This window comes from Mobula birostris, chromosome 22 (assembly GCF_030028105.1).
Source record: "Mobula birostris isolate sMobBir1 chromosome 22, sMobBir1.hap1, whole genome shotgun sequence".
Lineage (NCBI taxonomy): Eukaryota > Metazoa > Chordata > Chondrichthyes > Myliobatiformes > Myliobatidae > Mobula > Mobula birostris.
In genome coordinates, this window is record NC_092391.1 from 48,067,172 (window position 1) to 48,086,439 (window position 19,268).

The following is a 19,268-nucleotide window of genomic DNA, read 5'->3' on the forward strand; positions in this document are numbered from 1 at the left end:
AACATTACAAAAATATTCATATTTAAAATTAAAATGTTCGATTTAATTAACATTGTCTGCCTTACGAGACAGCTCAGCAGCATAACGGTGCTCTGATGTCACACCTCTTACTTCCTTTCACTATTGTGTTCAATTTTCCAAATGTTACACGAGCTTTCTTAATGACAGGAGACACAGATCCTCATGAATCCTGGGATTCTGCTTTGATCCTGGGCTGGAGTGCTGTCTGCGTAGAATCTGCACATTCTCCCCTTGCCTGCGCAAAATTTCCCTGAGTCCTCAAGATTCTTCCGCCCCCCCGGCCCCAATAGCTCAAAGATGTGTTTCTAGCAATAGAGGGTCCTTGTGAGTTAATGGCAAAAGAAAAACAAAATTGAGTTGTTGAGTTCTTGGGAACATAGAGACAATAAAATCTGTAACTATAGATGAATGGAAGTGGAATCCAAGTAATAAGACTACCTTTCAGACACTCCCACACACCCAAGAGGCTCAATGACACTCTGTGACACTGCACAAGTACCAATTCTTCTGTGATCCAGTAAGATTTCATGAAGGATGAATATAGTGGTGCTTTTCAGTCTATCCTTAAAAATGGATGATAGTTTTTTAATCTTTTTGTGAACCTTAGCCAACTGTACTACTTACTGTATGTCAGTGTATCACTTCAGTCCTGCACGCCTTGTAAGGTGGTTTGTAAATTATAAAGTGAATACGGAATACTGTGGAATTGTTGGGGCTTTGGTTGGGGGCAGACAGGTAGATCTTCCAGTGATGTTACTACCTTTAATACCACTGCACAATTTTAATTTTTTTTAAAGATTCTATACATTCTAGTGAAATAATTGTTTTCACTGGACCAGTTGAGTTGAAAGAGAGCTCATGAAGAAAATCACAGTGCCTTTAAAAAGGTAGAAACACACCAATTTAAAGGGAGCGAGGGAACCAGGCTCAGTGATTTTTATAAAATGTGATTGAAACAGGCTGTGGTGAGTTCTGGAGGAGTGCAAAATACATCAACCACTGAGGCAGATAATAAACCTCCTGGATTTCTGAGCATACTTGTTCTGTGCTGATCATCATCGCCTGCTTCCCTCGAGTTTGTCTTCTGCTGATACTTTGTTTAAAAATTGCAATCTCAATTCCCAAGTCCAAAACAGTTCATATTTCCTTAAAAAAAGGTGTTGAAATATATGCCTACAACCCTAGCACAGACTGGAAAAAAAAATGCTTTAAATCAGTGGTTCGTAAAGTAGGTGATACCACCCACTTGGGGAACAGTGGGAGTGTCACAGGTAATGAGGGCAGAGGGTTGCGATCAGTACCCGGGGGAGGGGGGCAGCTGAGGGATTGCAGGCTTAATTCAAGAAATGAATCTCATAATTATAAGCATTTGATCCTCAATGCCTCATAACTGATTATAATGATCTCATAATCACATCATCTCTTGCTATCCCACCATTCTCTTAAGACTAATTGAAGAGTGTTAAAGTTGTTGAAAAGCAATGTGACACTCCTGTATTTGGCACATCATGGGAATTCTGGACTGAAGGAGTCGTGCTATTACCAGGCCCGGCCCGCGCACTATTGCTGTTCACTGCTGTAGTAGTGTTTGCTGGTATGATTCCCATACTAAATATCCCAAAATGCTGAAATTCCTCTGAATTAGGGTATGACTTTCAATGGGGTAAAAGTTCAGAATCTGCCCTTTCCAATGGTCTTGACCAGATTTCTATAGCCCACAGCCCAACTGAGAAATCACTGCCCTACTTCATGCATCTTCAGACAGAGTGTCAAGGTTTTGCCTAAGCTATTATGATGTCATAACTTTCCCCTTTATTGATCACAGCACTTGAGGTTCGACTTAAACAATAGGCGATTGACCATGGTCATAAATCTAGATCAAAAATGGCAAAAGCAGATAAAAAGAGAAAGTGTAGACAGTATCGTGTAAAGTTTTTGAAATATGGATTTATACCAGCACCAAGCAACCAACAGCAGCCAATGTGTCTGTTAGGTGAAAATATTTTTTCTAGTGAAGCAAAGAAACTTTCTAGGGCACAATGGGGTTATTATTTGCTTTAAAAAAGCTGTACCTAGCATATTTAACATTCACTGTGTGATTCACAGACAACATCTGTGATCAGCTGCACAAATCATTAACTGCTGTTATCACAGCAGAAATAAAATCAAGTCGCATACTCTCAATTCTCGTTTAAGGGCTTTGTATTGAGCATGATGAACAGTCTGAGCTCTTGCTGTTGCACACAGAAGTCAGATGGTTCTGAAAAGAAAAATGCCTAATGCACTTGTGCGCTTTTTGGAATTCCAGATTGGGTAATTATTCCATCCCTGAACACTTGTAATGAGGAATTAACAGGAACGATAGAGGAAGAACTGACCTCACTACAAAATGACTGAGCTAAAGCTGCATTTCAAAAAAATCATAGCAAGACGCTTAATCACAAAAAGAAATCTGAATGCTATCCTGCACCATGGAAAAGGGTCAAGATGCTCTTTATTGCCTTTTCAACATAATATTTAGCGGAGCGTGGTTTCAGTCCAGTCACAATGAAACAGATGGCAAAGTGTGGACCTGAGACTCTTTCTGAGTGACGTTCAGCCTGATGTTGAGAAGCTGATGTCACTGCACCTAGTCCATTCATCTCACTGAAAACTGAAAAAGTAATGAAGCTGTGGTAGTTGAAGTATTTGGTAATGTAGAGCACTACAAATAAGGTTCACTGATTTATTGAAGAGACCGATGGTGGGGGAGTGGCATGGCCTCAGGTGTAGCGCAGACTAGGCCCAATTCTGTGTGATCGCCTGTTGCAACTGCCTAACAGAGATGCCAGAGGCAGTGTGGTGCAGTGCCCATGCTGACTTCCAGTGTTTGCTCAGGGAAAAACAAACTGGATTGTGCTCATTTGCAAACTGCTGTGGGCTGTTTCTCGCACACAACCACCATGCACTATCAATCTACAGGACATGACATAGCACTTGAGCTATATTGTTTCTTTGGGGGACTGCATGTTTACTTCTATCTTGTATGTGCTTTGTGCTGTGTATGACTGTTGGTACTATGTTTTACACCTTGGCCCCAGAGTAACGTTGTTTCTTTTGGTTGTATTCATGTATGGTTAAATGACAACTAAACTTGAATTTGAATAGTTGGGCTACTAATGCAACCTCCAAAATCGTTAATGAAAATTGTTTTACTGTAATTAAATAATTTAATTTGTATCTTTAAATAGATTTGAAGAATTTTTGCATGTCAGTTTTGAATTTGCAGTTCCTGTTTTCTTTCACTGTGCATCATAAATCAAAGTTCTTTACAGCTTTTATGTAATGGCCAGAAAGGCAGGGGGTTACTGGGAATGTGGTCTGGAGCCAAGGGTGCGGGAACACAAGTTTGGGAACCACTGTTTTAAATCATGAGCAGAAAATTTAACAGCAAATTAGTTTGTACATCTAGTTTCCCAAATACCCCCCTCACAAGAAAAGAGGACGGTAATATAACTTAGAGCACTACTGGTTAAAAACTATGAATCAGCTGCAGTTTTAGATAAATGAAGAAGAAATGACACAGCATTTATTAGGAATGAAAATAAACCAACTTTGAGTGTCAAAGGTCTGTATAGCAAATTCAGGTCCTTCAGCCCACCAGATATTTCCATACCGACTTCTAGCCCAGCTATGCTAACCCTATTTGCCCACATTAGGGCCAAATCTTTGTTATTTGCATATTTAAGTGTGCATTAATGCTTTGTAAACATAGTAATTATCCTTTCTCACTTCCTTCACTGGCAGCAAACCCCAGATATCAAACACTGTGTAAAAAGTTACTGCTACCCCTCATTAATTAGGAGACAATATCTGTGATGAAGTCAGGCAGTCTACGTTCCCTCCGTTGCCATTTTCAGGGAACCATGGATGCCTACATTCTCACCTTAGTGCAGCCACCCTATTTTAATGTACTGCACCATAAAGAATCAACATAACAAGATGTTCCTGGTGTCTTTCGTTACATTCACAAACTTCACTTTTAGCTAGCAAGGACGGACAAAAGCTACAAGAATAATTAAACTAAGACACCAAAGATAAAATGGACAGATATGCAGGATTTTTGGAGCTCTTGCATTTCTGTACCCGGTTCCAAATCCCATTCAGCTATAAATTAAGGTGCTGAATATTTTCGAAACAACATCCTGCAACTATAAGTAAATGGGTGTAACACCTGGAGACAGAAGCGGCCGCAGATGCCGGAACCTGGAGCAACACACAAGGCACTGGAGGAACTCAGCTGGTCAGGCAGCATCTGTGGAGGGAAATAAAGAGTCGACATTTCGGATCGAGACCCTTCATCTTGCTCTGTGCATTGCTGAGTGTAACACATTAACTGCTCGGTTTAAAAGGTGCTGTTTACAACTATCAGCAGCTGGGAAATTCTCACTTAATCAAAGTTTTAAGATCAGCGGAATGTCTTAAACATATCTAACAACTTGAACACAGAACAAAGATTAAAAAACGTTTTTAAAGCTAGCATTAATTCCGCCCTATGGAAGTGGGTCGGTGCGATGTCAGTCTGGTGGGCTGGTGGGAGGGAGGCGCAGGGTGAGGGCGAGGGGATTTGGAGGCCGAGGTGGGGGGGGGGAGGCATTACGGAGAAATTGCCTCAGAGGATCCAGACAGCAACCTCAACCTCGGGACCGTCCCCCGACTCCCTCTACACCCGCCACGGCAGTCCGACCCCGAGTGTCCGCTCACTCTGTCCCCCCCCCCCACCGCCCGAGTCTCTCCTCACCCTACAGCCGATTCATCCGCACAGAGACGCCAGCTCCAGCTCTACTGCGTCACTTCCGCTCAGGGCGGAGCGAATCCGGCAGGCCTGCTTACGTCACAAACCAGGCGGCCAATCAGCGTAGCTGCGCAGGTGGGTGGGTGGGGGATAGATATAATAGAGGAATGGAGTGAGAAGGGATTAGGAGGCAGGCAGGGAGAGTGCGGGATGAAGGGGGAGATAGGGAAGGGGTGAATGGGGAATGAAGTGATCAAGGAGGCGAGATGGAGTTGGGAGAGGGTGATGAGAATAAGGAGAGAGTGATGGGGAAAGGGTGAGGAGGGAGGGGGAGAATGGGGTAGGGTGATGAGGGAGGGGAGAATGGGGTGAGGGAGGAGGTGATGAAGGGGAAGAAGAGGGAGAATATGAGTAGAGCAGGATATGAGGCAGGAGGGGTGATTGATAGGTGAGGCTGGGTAGGTGATGCAGTGGGGATAGAGGGGGAGGGGTAGATAGAAGGGGAAGGTGATGGGAGGGTGGGAGACTTGGAAATGGAGAGGGTGAAAAAGTGGGGAAGTGTGGGGGGAGGGGTAGAGTGGCAGAGGGTGAGTGATGGGTAATGTGAGAGAATGGAGGGGTGAGAGGGAAGGGAAAATATGAGGGTGGAGAGGAGAGAAGGGAATTGGAAGAAGAGGTTAGGGAAGAGCTGAAGGGTAAAGAAGTCAGGAGAGGATGGAAGGGACTGGGGAGAGGGTGTAGGGAAGAGATAAGGAGAGGAGAAGGAGGGTCAGGGGAGGTGCAGTAGAACAAAGGAGCAGGAGGAGGGGAGAGTCAACTGAGCAGAGTGGTTTGAGGAGGAAGGGTGAGTGAGTTAGGGGAGACAGGAGAGAGAGCAGAGGGTGGAATGTAGTGGGAACAGGTGGTTGGGGGTAAGTGAAGAGGGTAAGGGATGGGAGGGAAGTGAGGGTAGGAGAGGGGAAATAAGAGGAATGGGGGGTGCGGAGCGATAGAAGGGGAATGGGGAGGAGTTAAAGTGATGAGAGGGGTAGAGGTGAGGAGAGGCGGATAAGGAGAGAGGGAAGAGTTGGAGAGGAGGGGAGTGTGAGGTGGAGGGTGGTGCAGGAGGAGGTGGAATGGGTGGTGGGAAGGGGAGGTTAAAAGGAAGGAGGATAGGCAGGAAGGGGAGGAGAAAGGAGAGGAGAGGAAGGGGTAAGGTTATTGGAGGGAAGGAAGGGAGGAGAAAGAGAGGGTGGGAGGTTCACACCAGAGTTACACAGTTGGGCATCATCGGCATTCAGATTTAGAACGTGAGCAGTGTCTAATAACTTCCTGCGGAGCTTGAGATCGCATTGGGTTGTTAGCACTTGACAAGGGTCAATTAAAAAAAGTTAGTTTTTGATGGTGGCCATTGCGTGAGTGGGAGAATTAGAGTGGCGAACTGAGGCTTTGCTCACAAAGCTTCAGCGAGAAGAGGCTGTGGCTAGCTGAGATTTTTGTTAAGTTTCTCTTTCTTCCTTTATTAGTGCCTAGCTAGAGTAGTGAGAATGGATACCATGCAAGATGTGGGAGATCTAGGAGATGTTCAGTCTCCCTGATTGCTACATCTGTGGTAAGTACATTTGGGTGCAGCTCCTTACAGACTGTGTTTGAGAAACAGAGCTGGAGCTGGATGACCTTCAGCTCATTCAGGAGTATGGGCAGGTATTAGATAAGAGCTACAGGGAGGTAATCAAAGCTGAATTGCAGGAGGCTGGTAGCTGGGTGTCTCTTAGGAGAAGGAAGGGGTATATGAAGATGGTGCAGAGTACCACTGTGACCATTCCCCCCAATAACTGCAAGACATAGGAGCAGAATTTGCATTTGGCTCATCATTCCATCATGGCTGATTTATTATTTCTCTCAATCCCATTCTCCTGCCTTCTAGTAACCTTTGATGCTTTTACTATTCAAGAACCAATCAACCTCCACTTTAAATATACCCAATGACTTGGCCTCCACAGTCATCTGTGGCAATGAATTTCGCATATTCATCTTCCTCTAGCTAAAGAAATTCCTCCTCATCTCTATTCTAAAGGGATGTCCTTCTATGCTTAGACTGTGCCCTCTGATCCCATCTTCACCACACACTCTACCGAGGCCTTTCAATATTTAATAAGTTTCAATAAGATCCTCCCCCCCCCCCCCCGTTCTTCTAAACTTCAGCCAGTACAAACCCAGAACCATCAATTGCTCTTCATACATTAACCTTTTTGTTTCTTGGGCCCTCTCCAATACCAGCACATCCTTTCCTAGAAAATGGACAGAAAACAGCTGATAATATTTCAAATGAAATTTGTCAAATGTCTTAAAACGTCTCTGCGTTACTTCCTTGCTTTTATATTCTAGTCTTGTCGAAGTGAATGCTAACATCGCATTTGCCTTCCATAGGATGGACTCAACCTGTAGGGAATCCTGCACGAGGACTCCCAAGTCCCTTTGCACCGTACCTCTGATAAACGGAATTTTCTCCCTATTTAGAAAATAATCTTTGTCTTTATTCCTTCTACCAAAGTGCATGACTATACACTGCATTCCGTGTGCCACCTCTCGTATATCTAAGTCCTTCTGCAGTCATCCTGCTTCCTCAACATTGCCTTGTTCTTCGCTATCTTTGTATCATCCACAAACTTGACCACAGAGCCATCAATTCTGTCATCCAAATAACTGGCATATAATGTGAAAAGAAGCAGTCCCAACACCGACCTCTACAGAATACTACTACTCACTGGCAGCCAACCAGAAGAAGCCACATTTATTCTCACTCCTTTGCCTCCTGCCAGTCAGCCTATCTTCTATCCATGCTATATCTTTTCTGTAATACCATGCGCTCTTATTAACATCATTATGTACAGCACCTTGTCAAAAGCCTTCTGGAAATCCAAGTAACATTATCCACTGCCTCTCCTTTGTCTATCCTACCTGTTATCTCCTCAAAGATTTCCAATAGATTTTTCAGGGAAGACTTCCCCTTAAGGAAAGCATGCTGACTTTAGCCTATTTTATTATGTGCCTCCAAGTATCCCAAAAACTCATTCTTAATCAAACGTGTTCAAAACCACTCATGTCAAGTGGGCAAAGTAAAGTAAATTTATAATTGAAGTACATGCCAGCATTCATGGATTCGAGGTCTGGATTGTTTTTTTTGTGTGGCTGTATTTTACTGATATCATACATGTGCTTGCTATCTTGTATGTGCTATGTGTGCTTTGTGCTGTGTGTGACTGTTAGAATTGTGTTTTGCACCCTAGCCCCACTGTAACACTATCTTGTTTGGCTGTATTCATGGGTATTCATGTATCGCTGAATGACAAACAAATTGAATTGATCATATCTCACTATATACAACCCTGAGATTCATTTTCTTACAGCCGTACACAATAAATCCATAACATTATCATAACCATAATAGAATCAATGAAAGATCACACCAGCTTGGGCATTCAACCAGTGTGCAAAAGACAACAAACTGCAAATGCAAAGTTCAAAGTCCATTTATTATCCAACGTATGTATGCAGTATACAACCCTGAGATTCGTCTTTTCCAGACAGCCACAGAGCAAAGAAAATCAAGGAAACCTCTCAAAGATAAACATCAACCCCCACCATGCAAAAAAAACAAATCATGTAAATGGCAGCAAGAACATCAGCCCTCCCCCCCCAATGTGTAAAAAAAATAAATCGCACAAATTGGAACAAGAAAAATGGGAGTGACAACACAGAAATATAAACCCACAAAATTGAAAGAGTCCAATTGAACTACAGTCCAACCCACAAACTCAGAACTTTGGTACCATCGACTGACAGCATCAAGTGACAGAGAGACCACTTGAACGCAGGGTCCTTCCCTCAGGAGCAGGGTGCAAAAGGGAGAGAGAGAGACCATCACACGCCCACACCTTCCTCCAGCAGCAGTAACCAAGAGGCTGGTAGACGGCACTGCAAACTCAATTGCCTTCTGCATGTGTCTCAATCTTACTCGATGCTTAGATCAGCGAGAAACAGAGTCAATTATGGGCTTGCCAGTCTCTAAGTTTCCTGGCTTTGAGGCGGCTCACCTCCTTAGAGACAGCAAAGAGCCAGATCACTCAAGTCTTGGCACCAAGCTGGTCCTGTGGCTCAGAAGGGAAGTGGGGTGGGGGAGAGTGGTGGTGATAGGAGTTTCAGTAGTTAGGGGAACAGACAGGAGATTCTGTGCGTGTGAGAGAGACACCTGGAGTGCATATTTCCTCCCAAGTGTCAGGAAGGAACTGTCAAGAACGTCACAAATCCAGTCCTCAGCATTTTAAAGGGGGAAGGTGAGCAGCCAGAACTCATAGTATACAGTATATTGATACCAACAACATAGGTAGGGAATGGGATGAGATCCTGAAGAGTGAATCTGGAGTGCCAGGTGAAAAATTCCATATTCTGATCTTTTTTTTGTAAGCAATCTTCCAAAGAAATCATAATCCAATAAGAAATTTGTAATTAAAAATTGTTAGAAAGTGGTAAAAATTCATTGTTATAGAATTGTTAAAACTGAGGATATTTTATTAAAATTATAATTTGTTGACTTACTTTATTAAATTTTGCAAATAATAATTATTACTTTTAGTATTCTCAAATAATATTAGTTATTATTTTTAGTATCCTAAGGATGCCAAAAAGAAAAGCAGAAGTTAAATGCTTTGAAGAACAAAGCTTGTTCAAATTTTGAGGTAGAATGGCTTTTGCAACTCGTAGATACTGAACTACCATCTTTTCATCAAAAACAAAATATAAAAATTGGCAATAATTTTACATGCCAAGATGCTGGTGATGTTTTATGCACCATTTGTGTGGAAGCAAAAGTTGGGGGCGAGTTCAGTAGTGGAGAACAATGGGAAGAATGGAAGTTAGGTTATTTAAAATGACATCTTAACCAGAGAATTCATATAGATGCAGTTCCCAAATTACACAACCAGAAGACGTGGAATTTTGCACATGCTAACTGAAACTCCGCAAGAGTGTTAAGAGTGAAAAAAGATGTGTGAAAGTCTAACTCTGATATGGTCAAAATGGTAATTGATAACATTACCTTAGCAATTAAAATTAATGCTTGTATGAATTCCATGCAAAAAATTCATGCACATGAGGCCAAATATATAAGAGAGTTGGCACAGCAAGAACTATGCATTTGAATTTGTTGAGTGCATCAGCTTTGTACTTCAGAAACATAATGGAAGTGTTGCAGAAATCGGCATTCTGTACACTAATTAAAAAGTACAAAAGTACAGACATTTCTGTACAGAACATTATATTTTAAGTTTTGACTGGAAAATCAAACTTCTTATAAGACTGTTTATGGGTATTTTGAAACTAACTGTATGTGACAGTATCACTATTGTTGAAGCAATAAAAATATTTTATATCTACAACAATCTTGATATTCAAAATATGGTGATGTTTATGTCAGATGCAACAAATGTTACGCTTGGAAAGAATAATGGTGTGGCAGCAATTCTTCGACAAAGCATCTGTCTGAGCAACATTGCATTGCACACAGAGAAGACCTGGAATTAGACAACAAATGGAAACGCAGAATATAGAAACACTGCTACAAACAGTGTACACAATGTGCAGCTGGCCGTTGGTTAAAAAAGGAAAGCTAAAAGAATTACCTAATATCACAGAATTTGATGTGTCATTTATACCACTTAACAAAGTAAGGTGGCTGTCAAGACATTTTGCAGTACTCCTTTAATAAAACTACGAAGTTTTGATCCAGTATTGCAAGAAGGAAGTTAACAAATGTAACAATCCAATCAGCGAGATTTTAACCAATCCACAATATTGAGTAGCGTTAACTGTCCTTAACAATGTTTTAGAAAATTTGGCCTCTCTTTGAAACTTCCTTCAGAAAAGCTGTTTGGATACAATTGAAGCACTGCAAAATATTCAAAAGCAAAAATGAAGAAGTTATGGTCACAGTATCTTCACAATACCATTTAGTAGAGTAACTAAGTGAGAGTTCTGACTTCGATACTGTGCCTTCTTCATGATTGCATCCATGTTTTGGGCATAGGACAGATGCTCAAAGATGTTCACACCCAGGAACTTACAACTTTTCTTTCGTAATTGTAAATTAGGATATTGCTTCTCCAATTGAAACTTCTTATAATAGCCTTTTGTTTTTTACCTTGCACTGTGTTTCAAATATTAATTTCCTAACATACAGCAGAAGGAGGACATTCTGCCAGCTCTCTGAGCAAATCCGTCAATTCAATCCCCCCATGTGCTTGTCCCCTCCCATATTCCAAAGGCATGTTGATTAGTAGGTTAATTGGCCATTGTAAAAGGCCACCTACAGTTGGAGTAATTGATATTTATCCATTAATCTAACATGCCACATGTTCTTGGGGTGTGGGAAGAAATATTTCACATTGTCATGTTTGATGTCTCCTTCTTTGAAATGTCTTACTAATAATCAGTACTCATGCTCCTTATCACCTGATCCAGCAATCTGCCTTAGGAGATTTTGCAGGTGCTGGAAATCTTGAACAAATCACACAAAATGCAAAACATATAATGCTGGAGGGTTTTAGCAGGTCAGGCAGCATCTATGGAGGGAAATGGAAAATAAACAGTTGCCATTTTGGCTGAGACCCTTTGTCAGGGCTGCCAGCCTTTCACATCGTTCCCTTTCATTCCGCCCTCCCCAACCCACCCGCCTTTCCCCTCCCCCAGACTCACCTATCGCCTGCCAGCTTTTCATATCATTCCCCCCCCCACTCACTCACCTTGCCCCACCCCCAGACTCAACTATCGCCTGTCAGCTTGTGTTCCTCCCCCTCCTTCCACCTTCTTGCTCTGGCCTCTGCTCCCTTGTTTCAGCTTCCTACACCTACAGTTTTATTTGTTTTTCAATTCTGGCCAAAGATGGATCATGATCACTCACAAATAAGAGAAGATCTGCAGACGCTGGAAATCCGAGCAACACACACAAAATGCTGGAGGAACTCAGCAGGCCAGGCAGCATTTACGGCAAAGAGTACAGTCGACGTTTCGGGCTGACACCCTTCAGCAGGACTTCAGCATTATCAATCAAATACATTTCGATGTAAACTTCAGAGTCTTTAGAGCAAACTCTGTTCTTTAACTTCAGCCAGTACATCAGCCTTCCCTATCTCCTCCAGCTCCCATTTTATTCTTTATGAGTTTGTCATGGAGCTGTAATAATTCCTGACAGCATGTATTGTTTCAATAATTATTGTGTCCCTCTCGACCTCCGCACAACCATAAGATTCCCTTTAACTCCATTTTTTATCAAAGTAAACTTTATTCCTAATAAAAAATACAAGTATGGCAGGAGGAGAAGATAGCGGCGCGATGCAGCGCGCGGGGCCTTTCCGGTGAAGTGATATCGTATTTGTTAAATAGGGGGCCATGCACATTTCTGATTTGATGGAGACAGACGTGAGAAGCACGGAGGAACATCTGGAGAAATTTCTGAAATGCCCAGTTCGATGCCGCTGCTACTGTGCAATCGAGAATATCCGGAGGGTAGGCCCCAAATCCTCAGCTTTGCCTATTGCCGGGGTCGAAGCGCTCGGCAGAGGTGGTGCTCAGTGCTCGGTGTCGGAGGGCTGGTCGGAAGCTTGAAGTTTTTGGACGACTCAGAGTCGAACTGTGGTTGAGTGCTTCCAGGATGCTGCATCGGCAAGTTTGCGGCGCTGGAAACATGGCAGGGAGAGTTTTCTTCCTTCTCCCATCTGCGTGAGATCATGGGATTTTCGAGAGACTTTGAACTTCTTTTTACCGCGCCCATGGCCTGTTCTTCATCAAATTACGGTATTGCTTGCACTGTTGTAACTATATGTTATAATTATGTGGTTTTTGTCAGTTTTTCAGTCTTGGTCTGTCTTGTGTTTCTGTGATATCACACTGGAGGAATATTGTATCATTTCTTAATGCATGCATTACTAAATGACAATAAAAGAGGACTGCGTGTCCTCATAATCTAATCCTTAAGTATAAGCCGTGCAATGTCTTTCCATTCGTTACGTTCATCATCAATACTTTCCAGACTACTATACTACATTCCTACACACCGGAAGCACTGCTGCAACTCATGGCCCTCTAGTTGTACAGATTGCTACTGCAATAACTGAGGGGCTTCTTCACACAACCCCTGTACTGTGATCCTTCCCTGCCAAGCCCTTGCAGCAGTTGCACCAAGTTTCAGTGCGTCCTTCATATGCCTGTGGCAGCCTGCGTTGTGCCAGTCAGCAGCGTTCCTCCAGCAGCTGGCCAGATCAACGACTTTCGGGCAGACCTAACAGCGTCGCCATTGATGATCTGCCGGCAGCACTCGATGTTTGTCGTCTATCACTCAGCTGCTTGGGATGAACCACAACACAGGCCTCCTTACATGGTAAAGAGGACACTGGATCAGTTGGGCCAGTTGCCAAAGACCATTGCCTCAGTCTGCTTGCGGTTGACTCTGGCTCCTGCTGTCAGCTCCCTCACTGATTGCAGATGCTGATCAGTCTGCAAACTGACCTCAGAACCGAGCAGAAATCAGTTATGTCCATGTATAGGCAGATTTTCGCTTACATCCCTTCATTGCCCAGCAAAGTCTCTCCTCTTATGCTCTTGTCCTTCCTGATGGCTTCAGTGAAGGGTTCTATACAGCACATGAAAAAGACAGGGGAGAGTGGGCAACCCTGCCTGACTCCAGACTTGTTTACCACCCATTGATCTGAACTGTACTACAGATGACTGTGTAGAACAGTTGGTTCCAATTCCTGATTCCCAACCCAAAGCCCATTTTGCAGAGTATGTCCATCATGTAAGTGTGTGATATCCTGTCAAATTTTTTTCTCCTGGGCCAAGCAGGTATCCACCTCCTGCCCTGCATGTAGGCTATGGTCTCCCTGAGCAAAACAAGGCTGTCAAAGATCTTTCTGCCAGCTACAGCACAAGTTTGGTCCAGATAGATCATCTGTCCCAGAATAGACTTGACCCTATTGGTGAAAGCCTCGGGCAGGACCTTGTAGTCTATCCAATCCCTGATGTAATCCCTCTCCCCTTCTGCTTGTAGATGTGGGTAATAGTGTTTTTCCTCATGGTGTGTGATTAGCTGCCAGCTAGAACATAGAATTGTACATTTCCTGCAGGTCTAGGCCCGTCCAATCTCACAGAGCCGAGTACAACTCAACTGGTAAGCTGTCACTTTCAGGAGTTTTATATGAGTTAAAGGAACAAATGGAGCCAGTCAGCTCCTTCAGACTGGCCAGACTCTCCCGCTTGCTGTCGTTTAATATTTCCCTGATAGAAGACAGAAACCTCTGAGAGGGTGTGCTCTCTGTGACTCTTCTATCACACAGACTGGCATTGCGGTGTCCGCAGATCCTCAGTATATCCACGTGTGAGGATCCTACCGACCTGATCCTCTTTGTTAAGGTTGTGGATCACAGAACTCCCCCTGTGAACCTTTTGGAAGAATAAATGTGAGCGCGGCTCGTCCTGTTCTATGGTTCAGATCCCTGATTGGAAGATGATCTTGGATGATTTGGCAGTGAACGGCTGGCCTTGCTGGCCCTTCACCTCCTGTGACTCTTCCTTCACATCCACCCCCCCCTCGAATGCAGAGGGAGAAGTTGTTGCAACTCTGTCTGGAGTTTGTGCAGTTCCCTCTGATCCTGCCTTTGTGGATGAAGTACTCCTTGATGTTCTCCTTGGTCGCTTCCCACCACTGAGCAGAGTAATCAAACAGGGTCAGTGTTCTCTGGGGTCAGCAGCTTGACATTCAGCTTCCGTCCCCCTGCTGTAGGGACAGGAGGCTCAAGGGAGGCAGTGGTCAGAGAAGAACACCAGTGTGATGTCAGTGGATCTGACTGTGACAGGCGCTGATACAAAGAGGAAATTGATCTGGGAGTGGACAGAGCCATATGATTGTGACCACGTGGGTTGTGACAGCACCCTGCCTTCAGGGGTATTGAAGACGTCACACAGCTCCACTATTTTAACCACTTCCACCAGGAATCTGAAGGTGCTGGCCACCCTACAGTCCCCACTGCCGGATCGCCCAATTGCATTAATGATGCAGTTGAAGTCACTGGTTAGGACGACCGACTGGAATGTCGCCAGCAGCAATGGGGGCTGCCCGAGGGTGGCCGGTCACTCTACACAGGCACATTAGATTACTTAGATTATGAAGACATGCAGTTCTCTTTTATTATCATTTAGTAATGCATGCATTAAGAAATGATACAATATTTCCTCCGGTGTGATATCGCAAAACACAGGACAGACCAAGACTGAATAAACTGACAAAACCACATAATTATAACATATAGTTACAACAGTGCAACAATACCATAACTTGATGAAGTCCATGAGCACAGTAAAAGTTCAAAGTCCCTCAAATGTCCCACATCTCATGCAGACGGGAGAAGGAAGAAAAACTCTCCCTGCCATGCCGGACCGCAATCCGTCTCTGAGTCATCCGAAAACTTTGAGCCTCCGAATCAGCTCTCCGACACCGGATACTGAGTGCCATCTCTGTCCGAACGATTCGACCTCAATCTCCGTCGCCAACAGCAGGCAAGGCCGGGGATTTTGAGGCCTTCCCTTCGGAAGATTCCCGACCGCGCAGTAACGACAGCAGCGAACGAGCGTTTCAGAAATTTCTCCAGATGTTCCTCTGTGCTTTCACGTCTGTCTCCATCAAATCAGAATTGTCCACGGCCCCTATTTAATGGATACAATATCATTTTTCACCGGAGGGCTGCGCACGCGCAGTGCGCTGCTCTCTCTCCTCCCACAGTACCTCTTAATGAGTCGGAATGGAGTGTTTCGGTACATTATGTCTGTCACAAGGAGGTGCACCCCTCCCCCCTTGCCTCATCACCCCTCTGACTTTGGTGATTGAGAAGTTGTCCCCCTGTAGGAGAATCCCTAGGCCGGAAGCACAACAATTGTTGCCCCCCCACAACCACACAGACAGTGCGATCACCATCGCAAACAGTTGCAGAAGTATGGCTGCCTGCAGTCCTGTAAAAAAGTCACATCAGCCTTGACCTTGGCAAGGTATTGTAAAGCATTGACCAACATATTCACAGCCCCTGCAGATATGGTTGCAAGTCGTATTTTAATAAAGTAACAATACGCTAAAGCAACAAAACATGCCTGACTGGCTGCATCAGTGCCTGGCATGGGAACTGTACCTCCCTTAATCGCAAGACTCTGCAGAGAGTGGTGCGGACAGCCCAGCGCATCTGTAGTTGTGAACTTCCCATGATTCAGGACACTTACAAGGACAGGTGTGTAAAAAGGGCCTGTAGGATCATTGGGGTCCTAACACAATCTATTCCAGTTGCTACCATATAGGAAATGATACCACAGCATAAAAGCCAGGACCAACAGGCTCTGGGACAGCTTCTTCCACCAGGACATCAGACTGATTAACTCACGCTGACTTTAGTGTACTCTATATTACATTGACAGTTCTATTTATTATAAATTATTATAAATTACTGTGATTGCACATTGCACATTTAGATGGAGACATAACGTAAAGATTTTTACTCCTCATGTTTGTGAAGAATAAAAGAAATAAAGTCAAGTCAATTCAGATGTCTCCGACAGTTGGATGACTGAGACTGAGTATACTAACTTCATGATGCATATATGGAAACAACCTAGTAAAGATTCAAAGAAAAAGTGAGAAAGGAGATATACGCAGGGTGGCAGGAAAAAATAATTGTCCTTGAGAGGTAGCTGCTGAAAACACTCAGGTGTTTTGCTCAGCCTTTTGTCTAGTGTTAGGACCTCCTATAACTCACAGACAAATGCAAGTCTTCCATGATGCAAACACGAGGAAATCTGCAGATGCTGGAATTTCAAGCAACACACATAAAAGTTGCTGGTGAACGCAGCAGGCCAGGCAGCATCTCTGGGAAGAGGTACAGTTGACGTTTCAGGCCGAGACCCTTCGTCAGGACTAACTGAAGAAAGAGCTAGTAAGAGATTTGAAAGTGGGAGGGGGAGGGGGAGATGCGAAATGATAGGAGAAGACAGGAGGGGGAGGGATGGAGCCCAGAGCTGGACAATTGATTGGCCAAAGGGATATGAGAGGATCATGGGACAGGAGGCCCAGGGAAAAAGAAAAGGGGAGGGGGGAAGCCCAGAGGATGGGCAAGGGGTATAGTGAGAGTATAGTGGCTCCATCCCTCCCCCTCCTGTCTTCTATCATTTTGGATCTCCCTCTCCCCCCCCCACTTTCAAATCTCTTATTAGCTCTTCTTTCACTTAGTCCTGACGAAGGGTCTTGGCCCAAAACGTCGACTGTACCTCTTCCTAGAGATGCTGCCTGGCCTGCTGCATTCACCAGCAACTTTTATGTGTCTTCCATGATGCTGTTAATAAACTTTTGATACAAGAAAGTTCACAGATAACCAGAAATAACCTCATAAATCATATCCATATGTTGAACATATAGTTAAGCACAAGAAATTTCTGCAGGTGCTGGAAATCTAGAAAAAACAAACACAAAATGGTTGGGGGGCTCAGGAAGACAGCAGCTAACAACCATTACAATAGCAGGAAGATCATTGTGGCAACAACAATGACTACAACATTTGCAATGATTAACACAAGTTGGAATACGACTGGCAATATTCAAAGATCAAAGATTCAAAGATTTATAGTATGTTTATTATCAAAGTATGTACAGTATGCAGTGTACAGCCCAGAGATTCATCTTTCTGCAGGCAGTCACGAAAACACCATGGAACCCATTCAAAGAAAAACTTTGAAATAAAGGAGCAAATTGAGCACATAGCAAAAAACGAGAGAAGAGCACACAGAATAGTAAACATCAAACCACAGGGTCCTTGAAACTGTCTAGACATGATCAGTTTACTTTAGTTCAGTTAAATTTAGCACTGTGTCATTTGTGAGACACAACCGCTCTGCCCTGATAAAATCACGCAAAATAGCAATAAGGAGTAACCAGAAACCAGAAACTTGTATATCATAAACTGCAAAGTCCTCTAACAATGAGTCCAATCCATCAACTGTGCCAATCAAACATTGCCCAAGACCCAAGACTCCTGCATCTTCCTCAGGCAGCAGTCAACAAGATGGATAGGGAGACTAGTCAAACACAGGTAGATGGCTCTGAACAGCTGCTCGCCTTCTGCTCTTGGCCTTGTTGACTTCAATCTTGCTCAATCCTTTAATCTGCGAGCTGGTCGAGAAGTGGAGCTGAACGTGGTTTTGTGCTCACCATTAGACCGTACACTTCATTCCCAACCTCGCTTTCAACCATGACGAATTCCCTCGGAGGCAGTAAAAGCACCAGATCACTCAGTCGGCCCAAAAATGCATTATGAAAATGTCAATTATAGGCTCCAATTGCACATAGATTATTAGTAGAAGTATACTTAAAAGAAGAAGGATTAGTTTCATGAAGTGTCTCCAGTACATCTTGGCTGTGTTGGTCATTGTTGCGATGTTGATTCTGAGGATAGAATTTAGGAAGACTGACAGAGAGGTTTGACTAGGGTGAAGATCATATGAAGAGGCGATGACTTTGTGCCTGACGTTGGTGCTTCAAGACATTGAGTGCAGTTAGAAGATTTAGACGGTACAATGGATGTAGGAATACTGCCAATGGTAGAATAGATGAGCTGGGACAACAGAAAAGACTTAAGCAACACACATAAAAGTTGCTGGTGAACGCAGCAGGCCAGGCAGGCAGAGCGCTCTGACCTCAGTAAGGGCCTCGCCTTTGTCCCCCTTTGCAATTACCCCCTCTGATCCCACTTCTCATCCTTGCCAGGTCTTTACCATCCCCTCTGACCTTCAACTCTCTGAGGCAGAGTGCTCTGTCCTCAGTAAGGGCCTCACCTTTGTCCCCCTTTGCAATTATATCCTTTCTAGAAAAGAATGAACATGGAATGAAAGATGTGGATCCGGTGTAGATAAGTCAGCATGACAGAAGCTGCCAGCTGCAGTTCGATTGGTGAAGGAAACAGTGATAACCACCTCTGGATAGGCGGGTGGCGATGAGCACCCTGGCTGATGGAGAAGTCACCACGTGTGAAGAACATTAGGCTGTGTTAAACCAAGTCTGACTGAAGATTTGGTGAGGAGTTAGATGGGTGAGTAGATGGTGTTGGAAAATTATTCCTATTCAACACTGGCGCACCTCAGGGATGTATGCTTAGCCCACTCCTCTACTCTTTCTACATGCATGACTGTGTGGCTAGGTACAGCTCAAATGCCATCTATAAATTTGCTGATGAAACAACTATTGTCGGCGGAGTTTCAGATGGTGATGAGAAGGCGTACAGGAGCAAGAAAGAGCAGCTGGTTGAGTAGTGTCGCAGCATCAAACCTTGCACTCAGGTCATTAAGTCCAAAGAACTGATTGTGGGCTTCAGAAAGGGTTAGACGAGGAAACGCACACCAGTTCTCATAGAGG

At 43.9% G+C, this 19,268-nt stretch overlaps 1 protein-coding gene across 4 annotated transcripts in view; it reads right to left on the reverse strand.

Annotated features, from left to right (window-relative positions):
- The window catches only part of man1b1b (mannosidase, alpha, class 1B, member 1b), a 92,308-nt gene extending 87,452 nt beyond the window's left edge, over positions 1-4,856 (reverse strand). For all 4 annotated transcript variants that reach the window (XM_072240671.1, XM_072240673.1, XM_072240670.1 and 1 more), the window contains exons 1-2: positions 4,802-4,856; positions 4,235-4,315 (exon numbers count right to left, since the gene is read on the reverse strand). The gene's annotated coding sequence lies outside the window, so the exon portion shown is untranslated. The remainder of the gene's footprint in view (positions 1-4,234; positions 4,316-4,801) is intronic.
- Positions 4,857-19,268: the final 14,412 nt, after the last annotated feature.